Source organism: Hyperolius riggenbachi, chromosome 3 (assembly GCF_040937935.1).
Source record: "Hyperolius riggenbachi isolate aHypRig1 chromosome 3, aHypRig1.pri, whole genome shotgun sequence".
Lineage (NCBI taxonomy): Eukaryota > Metazoa > Chordata > Amphibia > Anura > Hyperoliidae > Hyperolius > Hyperolius riggenbachi.
The window spans coordinates 189,067,280-189,080,209 of record NC_090648.1 but is presented as its reverse complement, the minus strand read 5'-3'; the positions used below and the strand labels follow the sequence as shown (position 1 = coordinate 189,080,209).

At 50.3% G+C, this 12,930-nt stretch overlaps 1 long non-coding RNA gene across 2 annotated transcripts in view; it reads left to right on the top strand.

Moving 5' to 3' along the window:
- The window catches only part of LOC137563243 (uncharacterized), a 47,722-nt gene that overhangs the window by 9,008 nt on the left and 25,784 nt on the right, over window positions 1-12,930 (top strand). The gene's annotated exons all lie outside the window — the stretch shown is intronic.

The following is a 12,930-nucleotide window of genomic DNA, read 5'->3' as shown; positions in this document are numbered from 1 at the left end:
AGGACATATTAGAGTGGCCTGTCAAGGTACAGGGGCATGGCAGCGTGGAAGGTCTGATGGGGGTGCAGTGGCATGTCAGTGTGGCCTGTCTGATCGGGTGCAGTGGCATGTCAGTGTGGTCTGTCTGATGGGGTGCAGGGAAATGGCAGCGTGGAAGGTCTGATGGGGTGCTGTGGCATGTCAGTGTGGCCTGTCTGATGGGGTTCAGTGACATGTCTGATGGGGTGCAGGGACATGTTAGAGTGGCCTGTCTGATGTGGTGCATGGACATGGCAGCGTGTAAGGTCTGATGGGGGTGCAGTGACATGTCAATCTTGCCTGTCTGATAGGGTGCAGTGGCATGTCAGTGTGGTCTGTCTCATGGGTAGCAGAGTATGTCAGTGTGGTCTGTCTGATGGGCTGCAGTGGCATGTCAGTCTTGCCTGTCTGATAGGGTGCAGTGGCATGTCAGATGGGGTGCAGTGACATGTCCGATAGGGTGCAGGGTTAGGTTAGTGTGGCCTGTCTGATGGGGTGCAGTGACATGTCTGATGGGGTGCAGTGGCATCTCAGTGTGGCCTGTCTGATAGGGTGCAGTGGCATGTCAGTGTGGTCTGTCTGATGGGGTGAATAGCATGTCACTGTGGCCTGTCTGATGGGTGCAGTGACATGTCAGAATGGCCTGTCTGATGGGGTGCAGTGACATGTCCGATAGGGTGCAGGGACAGGTTTGGGCACAGACAGAGAACTCAGCAACATAAAACTCTCCCCCAAAAAAAATAAATTGTAAAGGCAACAAGAGGGACACTAAAACAACCATGACATCTAACAGGAGCAACAAAAAAAAACAGTGGATGGATGTCGCATTACAGTAGTAGGTGTAGCTTAAAGAGACACTGAAGCGAGACTAAATCTCGCTTCAGGTCTTATATATAGCAGGGGCACGTGTGCCCCTGCTAAAACGCCGCTATCCCGCGGCTTAACGGGGGTCCCTTCACCCCCAACCCACCCCCCGCAAACCTGGGTCGGAAAAATGTCGCTGGAGCTGATCTTCCTGGAGGCAGGGCTAACGGCTGCAGCCCTGCCTCCAGTCGCGTCTATCAGACGCGCATCGCCGCCTCTCCCCCGCCCCTCTCAGTGAAGGAAGACTGAGAGGGGCGGGGGAGAGGCGGAGGTACGCGTCTGACAGACGCGCATGGGGCAGGGCTGCGGCGGTTAGCCCTGCCCCAACCAGGAAGCGCTCCCCCGCTGCTCGGAGGGGGTTTGGGGGGACAGGGACCCCCGTTAAGCCGCGCTATAGCGGCGTTTTAGCAGGGGCACGCATGCCCCTGCTAGCTATGAGGTCTGAAGCGAGATCTATTCTCGCTTCAGACTCTCTTTAAGCAAAGTAAGGCACTAATTTGGGGCAGTGGTGGCAGTAAAGCAAAGACATAAGAGACACATATGGTGTGACTGACGGCCTGAGGGTGGGAGCCAGTGAATGGAATTCAAGAGTTTAACGGCAGCAGGGAAGAAGGAGTTCATGTGCCTAGCTGTCTTGGTGGAAATGGTCCGTAGCCTACTGCCGGATGGGAGCACATTAAAGTAGTGGTGTCCTGGGTGTGAGCGGTCATTTGCGATCCTTTGTGCTCTGGAGCGCAGTCTGGAGTTGTAGAGGAGGTCAAGCGAAGGGAGCGATTTCCCAATGATTCTCTCCGCCGACCTGATGACCCTCTGAAGCTTGTATTTGTCTCTGTTTGAGGATCCAGCATACTACACCAGAATAGAGATGCAGTTGACGGATGAGGTGTAGGGACATGGCAGCATAGAAGGTCTGATGGGGTGCAGTGGCATGTCAGTGTGGCCTGTCTGATGGGGTGCAGTGGCATGTCAGTGTGGCCTGTCTGATGGGGTGCAGTGGCATGTCAGTGTGGCCTGTCTGATGGGGTGCAGTGGCATGTCAGTGTGGCCTGTCTGATGGGGTGCAGTGGCATGTCAGTGTGGCCTGTCTGATGGGGTGCAGTGGCATGTCAGTGTGGCCTGTCTGATGGGGTGCAGTGGCATGTCAGTGTGGCCTGTCTGATGGGGTGCAGTGGCATGTCAGTGTGGCCTGTCTGATGGGGTGAAGAGCATGTCACTGTGGCCTGTCTGATGGGTGCAGTGACATGTCAGAGTGGCCTGTCTGATGGGGTGCAGTGACATGTCAGAGTGGCCTGTCCGATAGGGTGCAGGGACAGCTTAGTGTGGCCTGTCTGATGGGGTGCAGGGACATGTTAGTGTGGCCTGTCTGATGGGGTGCAGGGACATGTTAGTGTGGCCAGTCTGATGGGGTTCAGTGACATGTCAGTGTGGTCTGTCTGATGGAGTGCAGTGGCATGTCAGTGTGGCCTGTCTGATGGGGTGCAGTGGCATGTCAGTGTGGCCTGTCTGATGGAGTGCAGTGGCATGTCAGTGTGGCCTGTCTGATGGGGTGCAGTGGCATGTCAGTGTGGCCTGTCTGATGGAGTGCAGTGGCATGTCAGTGTGGTCTGTCTGATGGAGTGCAGTGGCATGTCAGTGTGGTCTGTCTGATGGAGTACAGTGGCATGTCAGAGTGGCCTGTCTGATGGGGTGCAGTGGCATGTCAGTGTGGCCTGTCTGATGGGGTGCAGTGGCATGTCAATGTGGCCTGTCTGACGGGGTGCAGTGGCATGTCAGTGTGGCATGTCAGTGTGGTCTTTCTGATAGGGTGAAGAGCATGTCACTGTGGCCTGTCTGATGGGGTACAGTGACATATCTGATGGGGTGCAGTGGCATGTCAGTGTGGCCTGTCTGATGGGGTGCAGTGGCATGTCAGTGTGGCCTGTCTGATAGGGTGCAGTGGCATGTCAGTGTGGTCTGTCTGATGGGGTGAAGAGCATGTCAATGTGGCCTGTCTGACGGGGTGCAGTGGCATGTCAGTGTGGCTTGTCTGATAGGGTGCAATGTAGGCCTGAACGATTTTAGGAAAAAATTGAATTGAGCGATTTCTGTCTGAAATTGCGATTTCGATTCAAAGCACGGTTTCCTTCCATTCAAGCTTTGTTCCCCCTCTTTGCCTAGTTGTTCCCTCCTGTCTCTCTTTGTGCCCCCTTTGCCTCTTTATGCCTCCTCTGGGTCTCTCTCTTGCCCCCTTTGTGTCTCTGTGCCCGCTCTTTCTCTCTGTGTCTCTCTGTGCCTCCACTGTCCCCCAAGCTGCATCAGTTCTGGACATAGCTTCTAATGCACGGAATACTTCCTGTATGTCATGTGACATACAGGAACCCGGAGTTTTGCCAAGCAAACTTCTTCAAACTTCCCCCATGTGAAAATGACGTGATTGCGATAATTGCCGCTTTGATGATTCCGAAATTGTGATCTTGGTGATCACGATTTCGATTTAAATTCGATTTATCTTTCAGGCCTAGTGCAGTGGCATGTCAGTGTGGTCTTTCTGATAGGGTGAAGAGCATGTCACTGTGGCCTGTCTGATGGGGTACAGTGACATATCTGATGGGGTGCAGTGGCATGTCAGTGTGGCCTGTCTGATGGGGTGCAGTGGCATGTCAATGTGGCCTGTCTGACGGGGTGCAGTGGCATGTCAGTGTGGCTTGTCTGATAGGGTGCAGTGGCATGTCAGTGTGGTCTTTCTGATAGGGTGAAGAGCATGTCACTGTGGCCTGTCTGATGGGGTACAGTGACATATCTAATGGGGTGCAGTGGCATGTCAGTGTGGCCTGTCTGATGGGGTGCAGTGGCATGTCAGAGTGGCCTGTCTGATGGGGTGCAGTGACATGTCAGAGTGGCCTGTCCGATAGGGTGCAGGGACAGGTTAGTGTGGCCTGTCTGATGGGGTGCAGGGACATGTTAGTGTAGCCTGTCTGATGGGGTGCAGGGACATGTTAGTGTGGCCAGTCTGATGGGGTTCAGTGACATGTCACTGTGGTCTGTCTGATGGAGTGCAGTGGCATGTCAGTGTGGCCTGTCTGATGGGGTGCAGTGGCATGGCAGTGTGGTCTGTCTGATGGAGTGCAGTGGCATGTCAGTGTGGTCTGTCTGATGGAGTGCAGTGGCATGTCAGTGTGGTCTGTCTGATGGAGTGCAGTGGCATGTCAATCTTGCCTGTCTGATAGGGTGCAGTGGCATGTCAGTGTGGTCTGTCTCATGGGTTGCAGAGTATGTCAGTGTGGTCTGTCTGATGGGCTGCAATGGCATGTCAGTCTTGCCTGTCTGATAGGGTGCAGTGACATGTCAGTGTGGCCTGTCTGACGGGGTGCAGTGGCATGTCAGTGTGGCCTGTCTGACGGGGTGCAGTGGCATGTCAGTGTGGCCTGTCTGACGGGGTGCAGTGGCATGTCAGTGTGGCCTGTCTGATGGGGTGCAGTGGCATGTCAGTGTGGCCTGTCTGATGGGGTGCAGTGGCATGTCAGTGTGGCCTGTCTGATAGGGTGCAGTGGCATGTCAGTGTGGTCTGTCTGATGGGGTGAAGAGCATGTCACTGTGGCCTGTCTGATGGGTGCAGTGACATGTCAGAGTGGCCTGTCTGATGGGGTGCAGTGACATGTCCGATAGGGTGCAGTGACATGTCTGATAGGGTGCAGGACAGAGAACTCAGCAACATAAAACCCCCAAAACATTTTTTAAAAAAAATGTAAAGGCAACAAGAGGGACACTAAAACAACCATGACATCTAACAGCAACAACAACAAAAAACAGTGGATGGATGTCGCATTACAGTAGTAGGTGTAGCTTAATCAAAGTAAAGGCCCATGCACACGGGGTATGGCCGTCGCCGCAGCCACGTGGCATGCGCGTGTTGCGGCGACAGGTCTCCCGTGTGTATAACGCGCGCGCCTCAAACCGTCGCCGCTGTCGCCAGGCGATTGACATGTTTAATCGCCAGCTACAGCTGTCGCCGCGACTTCGCCGGAACTGTCGCTAGTCCCGCGTGAGTACGCGGGCTAGCTCCAGGAGACCTACGCGAGTGAATGGAGCATCCGGCCGGGGGATGCTCCATTCACAAACAGCTTCCGCCGCGTCTCTGCCTTTCTGGCGAGACGTGTGGACAGCTGTCGCCGGCAGGGAGCTGTCGCTTACTGTTCGCGTGCGCGCATGCTACGGGGGACAATTGTCCCCCATGAGTATGTAGCTTAAGGCACTAATTTGGGGCAGTGGTGGCAGTAAAGCAAAGACATAAGAGACACATATGGTGTGACTGACGGCCTGAGGGTGGGAGCCAGTGAATCGAATTCAAGAGTTTTTTTTTTTTTAACAGAGAATTTTTATTGAAATTTTCACAAGTTGTGTACAATAACAAACCCTATGAACCTCCACCCCCCACCCCATCACCCAAGAGAACCCCACCCAGGAAGGCCCTGCCCCTTTGGGCATAAATCAGTCCAGTGTCCATTATAGCAATCATATCATATAGTCCAAAAAAAAAAAAAAAAAAAAAAAAAAAGAAGAAATATTACATTAGTCATATTGATCATGTACAGCATATACCATATGAGTTACCGTGTCAATCAGATTACATGTGTAGATCCTCAACACTAACAGAGATATCCAGATTGGGAATGACAGAGTTGCTGTTTTCCACCCAACAGCCCCATACTTTATCAAACTTAGTGGGGTGTCCCCTAGTCTGATATGTGAGGCAGTACAGAGGGAGACTCTGATTGATTACAGATTTGTAGTCGCTTACCGAAGGGGGAACCCTGGATTTCCACTTAAGAAGGAGGCACTTTCTGGCATAGAATAATGCCAGTTTGATAAATAGTTGCTTATGCTTACCACAAGTGACATTGTCAACAATTCCCAACATTGAGGCCTTAAATGAGAGATCCACAGGTTTTTGTAGGATTTGAGTTAGTAAAAGGGTTATTTGATACCAAAACCTCTGGACCGGCCCACACTCCCAAACACAATGGATGAATCCTGCATCAGGGCATCCGCACTTGTAGCACTCCGAGCCGGTACCCCGGCCCATTTTAGAAAGTTTGAGGGGGGTATAATAAATTTGGTGTAGCCACTTGATTTGAATTAGCTTATCGTTAGCGCTGATAACACTGGTCATGAAGGAGGTTTCTACATCTGCCCAGTCTGCTGGGGTGAGTTCGCACATTTCTGATTGCCATCTGGCCTTAGTGGTCTCAAATCTCTGAGAGCCCATCTTACACGATAGGGCTAAATAGAACCTAGAGATTTGTTTGGAAGTATCTTTATTCAGAATCAATATCTCTAGCTCGGAGGGCTCAATGCGGACCCCCGACGTTCCCATCTGGGATCTGATGGCATCTCTGAGTTGGAAGTAGCGGAACAGGGAGCGCTTTGGGAGGCCAAACTCGGATCTGAATCTATTGAATGTTTTGAATTCTCCATTTACGAAGATATGATTGACATATTTAATCCCTAATTTAACCCAGAATTGGGAGTCCTCCATCTTGTATAGTTCTGTTAGATGGGGATTTGCCCACAGTGGAGTACTAGGGGAAATGGTGCCCTCTAGAGAAGGAAACATTTTGGAAATTGCCTTGTAATTTTTTAACGATGCAGTTAATAGTGAGGAGCCCTGTTTATTAGGGACTACGCCTCTAAATATTATGTTGGTTAGAGCTTCATATGATGTGGCGATATCTGCTTCTAGATTCATGGAGGCGTCTGATCTGTCCGCGCTCAGCCATTTTTGTATATAAGTTAGTTGTGCAGCAAAATAGTACAGGCGGAAGTTGGGGAGCGCCAAGCCACCACATGTAGTCGGGAGACGCAACGTGGATAATGCCAGGCGAGGATTGGAGCCACCCCAGAGAAAACCCGTGACCATTGAGTCTATTTTTACAAAGAGGTGTTTAGGAATATATGTAGGAGAGGCCTGGAGAATATATAGGAGTTTGGGAGCACAGACCATTTTTATTATTGTGGCTTTGCCCACCAGGTTAAGTGGCAACTTGCCCCAGGTCTTGAATTTATCCCCCAGGGACCCAATTAAAGGCGCAAGATTGGATTGGACATAGTCCTCTATCCTTCTGGATATATTTATGCCTAAGTATTTAAAGGAGTCTGCAACCATCAATTGAGAGGAAGAGTCTATTACCCTCTTGGCCCCCGGGTCCAGAGGGAAAAGGACGGATTTAGTCCAGTTCACCCTCAACCCGGAAACCGATTGAAAAGAGTCGTAAATTTTGAATACCTCTACCAGCGACGGGCCTGGGTCCGCTAAATATAGGAGTACATCGTCCGCATACAGTGAGATGCGTTCCTCAATTTTCTGCACCCGAAGACCTCTAATCGTTTGGGAGGCTCTTATGTACTCTGCTAGGGGTTCCATTGCCATGGCGAACAGTAAAGGGGACAGGGGGCACCCCTGTCTAGTGCCCCTGTGTATCGTAAATGGTTTAGATATATATGAATTAACTCTCAGTCTGGCCCGGGGATGAGCATATAGAATGTCAAACCACCTCCTAAACGTCTCCCCAAAACCCAATTTACCCATAACTGCCCTCATGTATGGCCACTCCACAGAGTCGAAAGCTTTGTGCGTGTCTAACGACAGTATAACTCTGGACCCTTTGTTACTATGGGGGAATTGTATATTAGAAAATAGGCGCCTAATATTAGATTTAGTGGACCTACCGGGGATGAAGCCCGTTTGGTCTTCGTGTATTAACTTGGTGATATGTTGATTAAGTCGATTGGCCAGGACTTTTGCTAATATTTTTGCGTCTGTGTTTATTAACGAGATAGGTCTGTATGATTCACATAGATCGAGATTTTTGTTGGGTTTAGGAAGTAAAATAATCAGAGCCTCATATAATGAGTCAGGTAGTGTACCTGTTTCCAATGAGTGGGCAAACATTTTAGCTAGATTGGGGATAGATATTGCTCTACTTTTTAGATACCATTCCGATGGGATTCCATCCAGACCTGGTGTTTTGCCTTTTTTGAAGGATTCTATGGCCATGGAAATTTCAGCTTCTGAAATGGGCGAGTCCAGTTCCAACCTGGCATGCTCATCAAGGGTAGGTAGGTCTATTTTGTTTAAAAACAGGGCTATGGATTTCGAGCACTCACCAGTTTTGCTAGCATACAGATCTGAGTAGAATTCGAAAAATTCTTTGGCTATATCTGCCGAGGTAGTGCAGAATGTACCTGTCATTGAGAGTATACGCGGGATAGCATTCAGAGTTTCATTCGTTCTCAGCATATATGCTAAAATTTTGCTGCATTTATTACCGAATTCGAATGATTGCTGTTTGGAGATTATTTCCCTGCGTTTTGCCCGTCTCACCACTTCCAACTCATAGGTTCTTCTTGCCATAGCCCAGGTTTCATATGTATCAGGCCCAGGAGCAACGATGAGTTGAGATTTTGCTTCATTTAATTTACTCTCATGAAACTCCAATGAAGCTTGAGCATTTTGTCTGATTATAGACATAGATGCTCTGAAAGTCCCCCTCAATACCGCCTTACTCGTATCCCAGCATATGTTAAAGTCGGCCGATCCTGTGTTTTCAGACCAGAAGAGTTCCATAGACTCTTTACATGGAGTGAGGATTGTCTGGTCCTCCAGCCACCATGGCCCCATTCGCCAATGATTTGATTGCATCTCATTAAGGAATTTGAGGTCACATACCATTGGCGAGTGGTCCGATATACCATGAGAAAGATATTTTATCTCCTCTACCAGTGTCAGCAAGTCCCCAGTGCCCAAGCACATGTCAATCCGAGACATTGACTTAAATTGATCAGAGTAGCATGAAAAATCTGCTTTGTCAGGAAAGCGCCATCTCCATATGTCTGTTAAATCTAGTCTTGACATCCACTCCTTCAACGCGGGAAAGGCCCGCAGGCTTTTGGATAATTTGTCTTTTTGTGGGTCTATGACCGCATTAAAATCCCCGGCTATCAAAATAGGGCTGTCAAACCTATCTCGGATTTTACTGGTCAAGGCATCAAGGACTGAGACGGAGAAGGGAGGGGGGACGTAGAGAGATACCAACGTGAGTAGTTTTCCTTCTATGGCTACTGTAATTATTGTGAATCTCCCCGCCGCATCAACCTGGACACTAGATACTGTGCCTGGGAAGCTTTTACTGATTAATATTGCTGTGCCCCTTGAGAAGGAGGAAAAGTGGGCGACGTGATAACTAGCTATCCATGGTTTTTTTAGTGAAAGTACTTTACCTCCAGTTAGGTGTGTCTCTTGCAGACAAATTATGTGTGGAGAGAGTTTTTTTAAATAGTCAAACACCAATCTACGCTTGATAGCATTGTTCAGACCTCTGACGTTCCAAGACACTATGCGTAAATTAGCCATGATCAAATAACATGGTATAGGACTGGACTATTAGATTGCTATTTAGTAGATCTGTGGCTAAATACCCGGGTTGTAGGGCCCCCTTTCCCTGATCCCCAACTAATCTGCAGAACCCCCGAACCCCTAACCCGCCCCACTCCCTGATTGTAACTCCAGGAAGCTTCATTCCCCGAACTTACTTAACTTGGGTGATTAAAGTGGCCAGCCCTCCCCACCCGTGTTAAGCAGATTACTTTTAAAGCCTACGCTCGCACACCCATGCCCCTATAAGGTTAGGTATACAGGCAGATATAACTGTCAATCAAGTGATAGTCCCAGTTGAAGTTTTGTAAGGATATTAAACGCGGGGTAGCTAAATTATGGTATACAGAAATAGACAATGTGGGACCAATTGGGTCCATATTGCGTATGTAAAAGAGCATTAGGACTGACAAATATACCACGTTTAGCACTATGACACAGGAAAATGCATATATATATATAGAAGGCAGCATATGTTATAGAATTAAAGAACATAATGAACTGGAGAGGAACTGCAAAAAAATTAACAGCATATTAAACTAGCAACCTCTCCTCTCACTGCCTAGGCAAGTCACGGCATATCAGGATAAAGGCTGTATGAACTTAGGACTTAAATGGAAGGTATAGTTAGTTCCATAGTTACGGAAAGAATTGCGTGCTGCACAGAAATAGGTTCCTTTTGTCACTCTGGAAGGCCTTGTTCGTCGAGCCATTGAGAGACTTCTGCTGCTGTGAGGAAGAAGTGGGCCTTACTCCCTTTCATGATTTTCAGCTTTGCAGGATACAGCATATTATATTGCAGCTGGTTATCACGTAGTCTCTTTTTCACGTGGAAAAAAGTGGCTCTCTTCTTTTGTATTTCTAACGAGAAATCTTGATAAACAGCAACTTTCACCCCTTCAATAAAGAGTTCTGGTTTGTTTCTGACTTCTCTCAGGATAGCAACTTTATCCCTGAAATTTAGGAATTTCATTACAATCGGTCTAGGGGGTGCTCCCGGTTTTGGAGGGCCCCCAGGCACTCTGTGCGCTCTCTCTATTGCATAAGCGTGCGAGACAGTTAACTCTGGTAGAGCCTCTTTAAACCAGTTCTCAAAGAAAATTTCTGGTTGGATGCCTTCTGCTTTTTCTGGGACCCCCACTAGCCTGAGGTTACATCTACGTGCCCTGTTCTCCAGGTCGTCAAGCTTGACAGAGTGGGCTGAAGAAGTTCCAGTTACCCTTTGTAGATTTTGTTGCATAGGAGCGACAGTGTCCTCCAAGTCACTGACTCTGCGCTCAATCTCTTTAGTGCGATCTTTAACTTTAGAGAGGTCGTGCTTGACAAAGGAGAGGTCAGACTGAATGGAATCTAGTCTGGAAGTTAAGGATGTGTGCAGAAGCTTTATAGCCTCCATAATTTCTGCTCTAGATGGCTCCTCTGCAGCCTGAAATTCTTCCTCCATTATGTCATCCCTTGCTTCTTCACCCATAGCAAGTGTCTGTTCCCCCAGGTCTTTTCCCTGCCTGGGTGAGGATGCTTGTGCAGACTGGGATGTTGTGTGGCTACTGGGGGAGCTTCTGGGTGACTTGTGCTGCGGGTGAGTGCCTGCACGAGGAGAAGAGGTGGAGGCCTGTGTGTCTTCAGCCCTGCCCGCCCCCTGTGCGTCCTCTCTCCCTTGCAGATTGTTTTTCCCTTTGTTTGTTTTGGGCATGGAGGGGGATACAGGCTGGGTCTTACCGGCAGGGTCCGCCGCTTGTTTGTGCTCCGGTGTGCGCGAACTGGGAGGCACTTCTTCCCTCTCCCTGGCTGTGTGTTGGTGGGCTGTATGCGCGTCGGCGCCATCTTGGCCTGCCGCGCGGGCGAACCGCGCGAGTCTCTCGGCTGGGCTTGCTGCCTTCTGGGAACTCCGTGAGGCCATCCCTGCACACCGCTGCGATCTCCTCAGCCTCTGGGACCAGACCGAGGGCGGCTGTGCGAGCTTGGAGAGCAGGATACCGGCGAATTTACCACGGGTGGGAGAGAGCTGGAGATCCGTGCTTCTTCACAGCTCCATGGCCGGCCACGCCCCCCGAATTCAAGAGTTTAATGGCAGCAGGGAAGAAGGAGTTCATGTGCCTAGCTGTCTTGGTGGAAATGGTCCGTAGCCTACTGCCGGATGGGAGCACATTAAAGTAGTGGTGTCCTGGGTGTGAGCGGTCATTTGCGATCCTTTGTGCTCTGGAGCGCAGTCTGGAGTTGTAGAGGAGGTCAAGCGAAAGGAGCGGTTTCCCAATGATTCTCTCCGCCGACCTGATGACCCTCTGAAGCTTGTATTTGTCTCTGTTTGAGGATCCAGCATACCACACCAGAATAGAGGTGCAGTTGACGGATGAGGTGTAGGGGCATGGCAGCATAGAAGGTCTGATGGGGTGCAGTGGCATGTCAGTGTGGCCTGTCTGATGGGGTGCAGTGGCATGTCAGTGTGGCCTGTCTGATGGGGTGCAGTGGCATGTCAGTGTGGCCTGTCTGATGGGGTGCAGTGGCATGTCAGTGTGGCCTGTCTGATGGGGTGCAGTGGCATGTCAGTGTGGCCTGTCTGATGGGGTGCAGTGGCATGTCAGTGTGGCCTGTCTGATGGGGTGCAGTGGCATGTCAGTGTGGCCTGTCTGATGGGGTGCAGTGGCATGTCAGTGTGGCCTGTCTGATAGGGTGCAGTGGCATGTCAGTGTGGTCTGCCTGATGGGGTGAAGAGCATGTCACTGTGGCCTGTCTGATGGGTGCAGTGACATGTCAGAGTGGCCTGTCTGATGGGGTGCAGTGACATGTCCGATAGGGTGCAGGGACAGGTTAGTGTGGCCTGTCTGATGGGGTGCAGGGACATGTTAGTGTGGCCTGTCTGATGGGGTGCAGGGACATGTTAGTGTGGCTTGTCTAATGGGGTGCAGTGGCATGGCAGTGTGGTCTGTCTGATGGAATGCAGTGGCATGGCAGTGTGGTCTGTCTGATGGAGTGCAGTGGCATGTCAGTGTGGTCTTTCTGATCGGGGTGCAGAGCATGTCATTGTGGCCTGTCTGATGGGTTGCAGTGGCATGTCAGCGTGGCTTGTCTAATAAGGTGCAGGGACATGGCAGCGTGGAAGGTCTGATGGGGTGCTGTGGCATGTCAGAGTGGCCTGTCTGATGGGGTGCAGGGACATGGCAGCGTGGAAGGTCTGATAGGGGTGCAGTGGCATGTCAGTGTGGCCTGTCTGATGGGGTGCAGTGGCATGTCAATGTGGCCTGTCTGATGGGGTGCAGTGGCATGTCAGTGTGGTCTTTCTGATAGGGTGAAGAGCATGTCACTGTGGCCTGTCTGATGGGGTACAGTGACATATCTGATAGGGTGCAGGGACATGTTAGTGTGGACTGTCCGATAGGGTGCAGGGACATGTTAGTGTGGCCTGTCTGATGGGGTGCAGGGACATGGCAGCGTGGAAGGTCTGATGGGGTGCAGGGACATGTTAGTGTGGCCTGTCTGATGGGGTGCAGGGACATGCCAGTGTAATCTGTCTGAAGGGTTACAGGGTGTCTGATTGGGTGCAGTGATATGGCAGAGTGGTCTGCCTGATGGGGTGCAGTTATGTTTGCCTTTGAAGTTGAATTTACTGATGACTTTACAAATCTATTTAAGAGGATGTA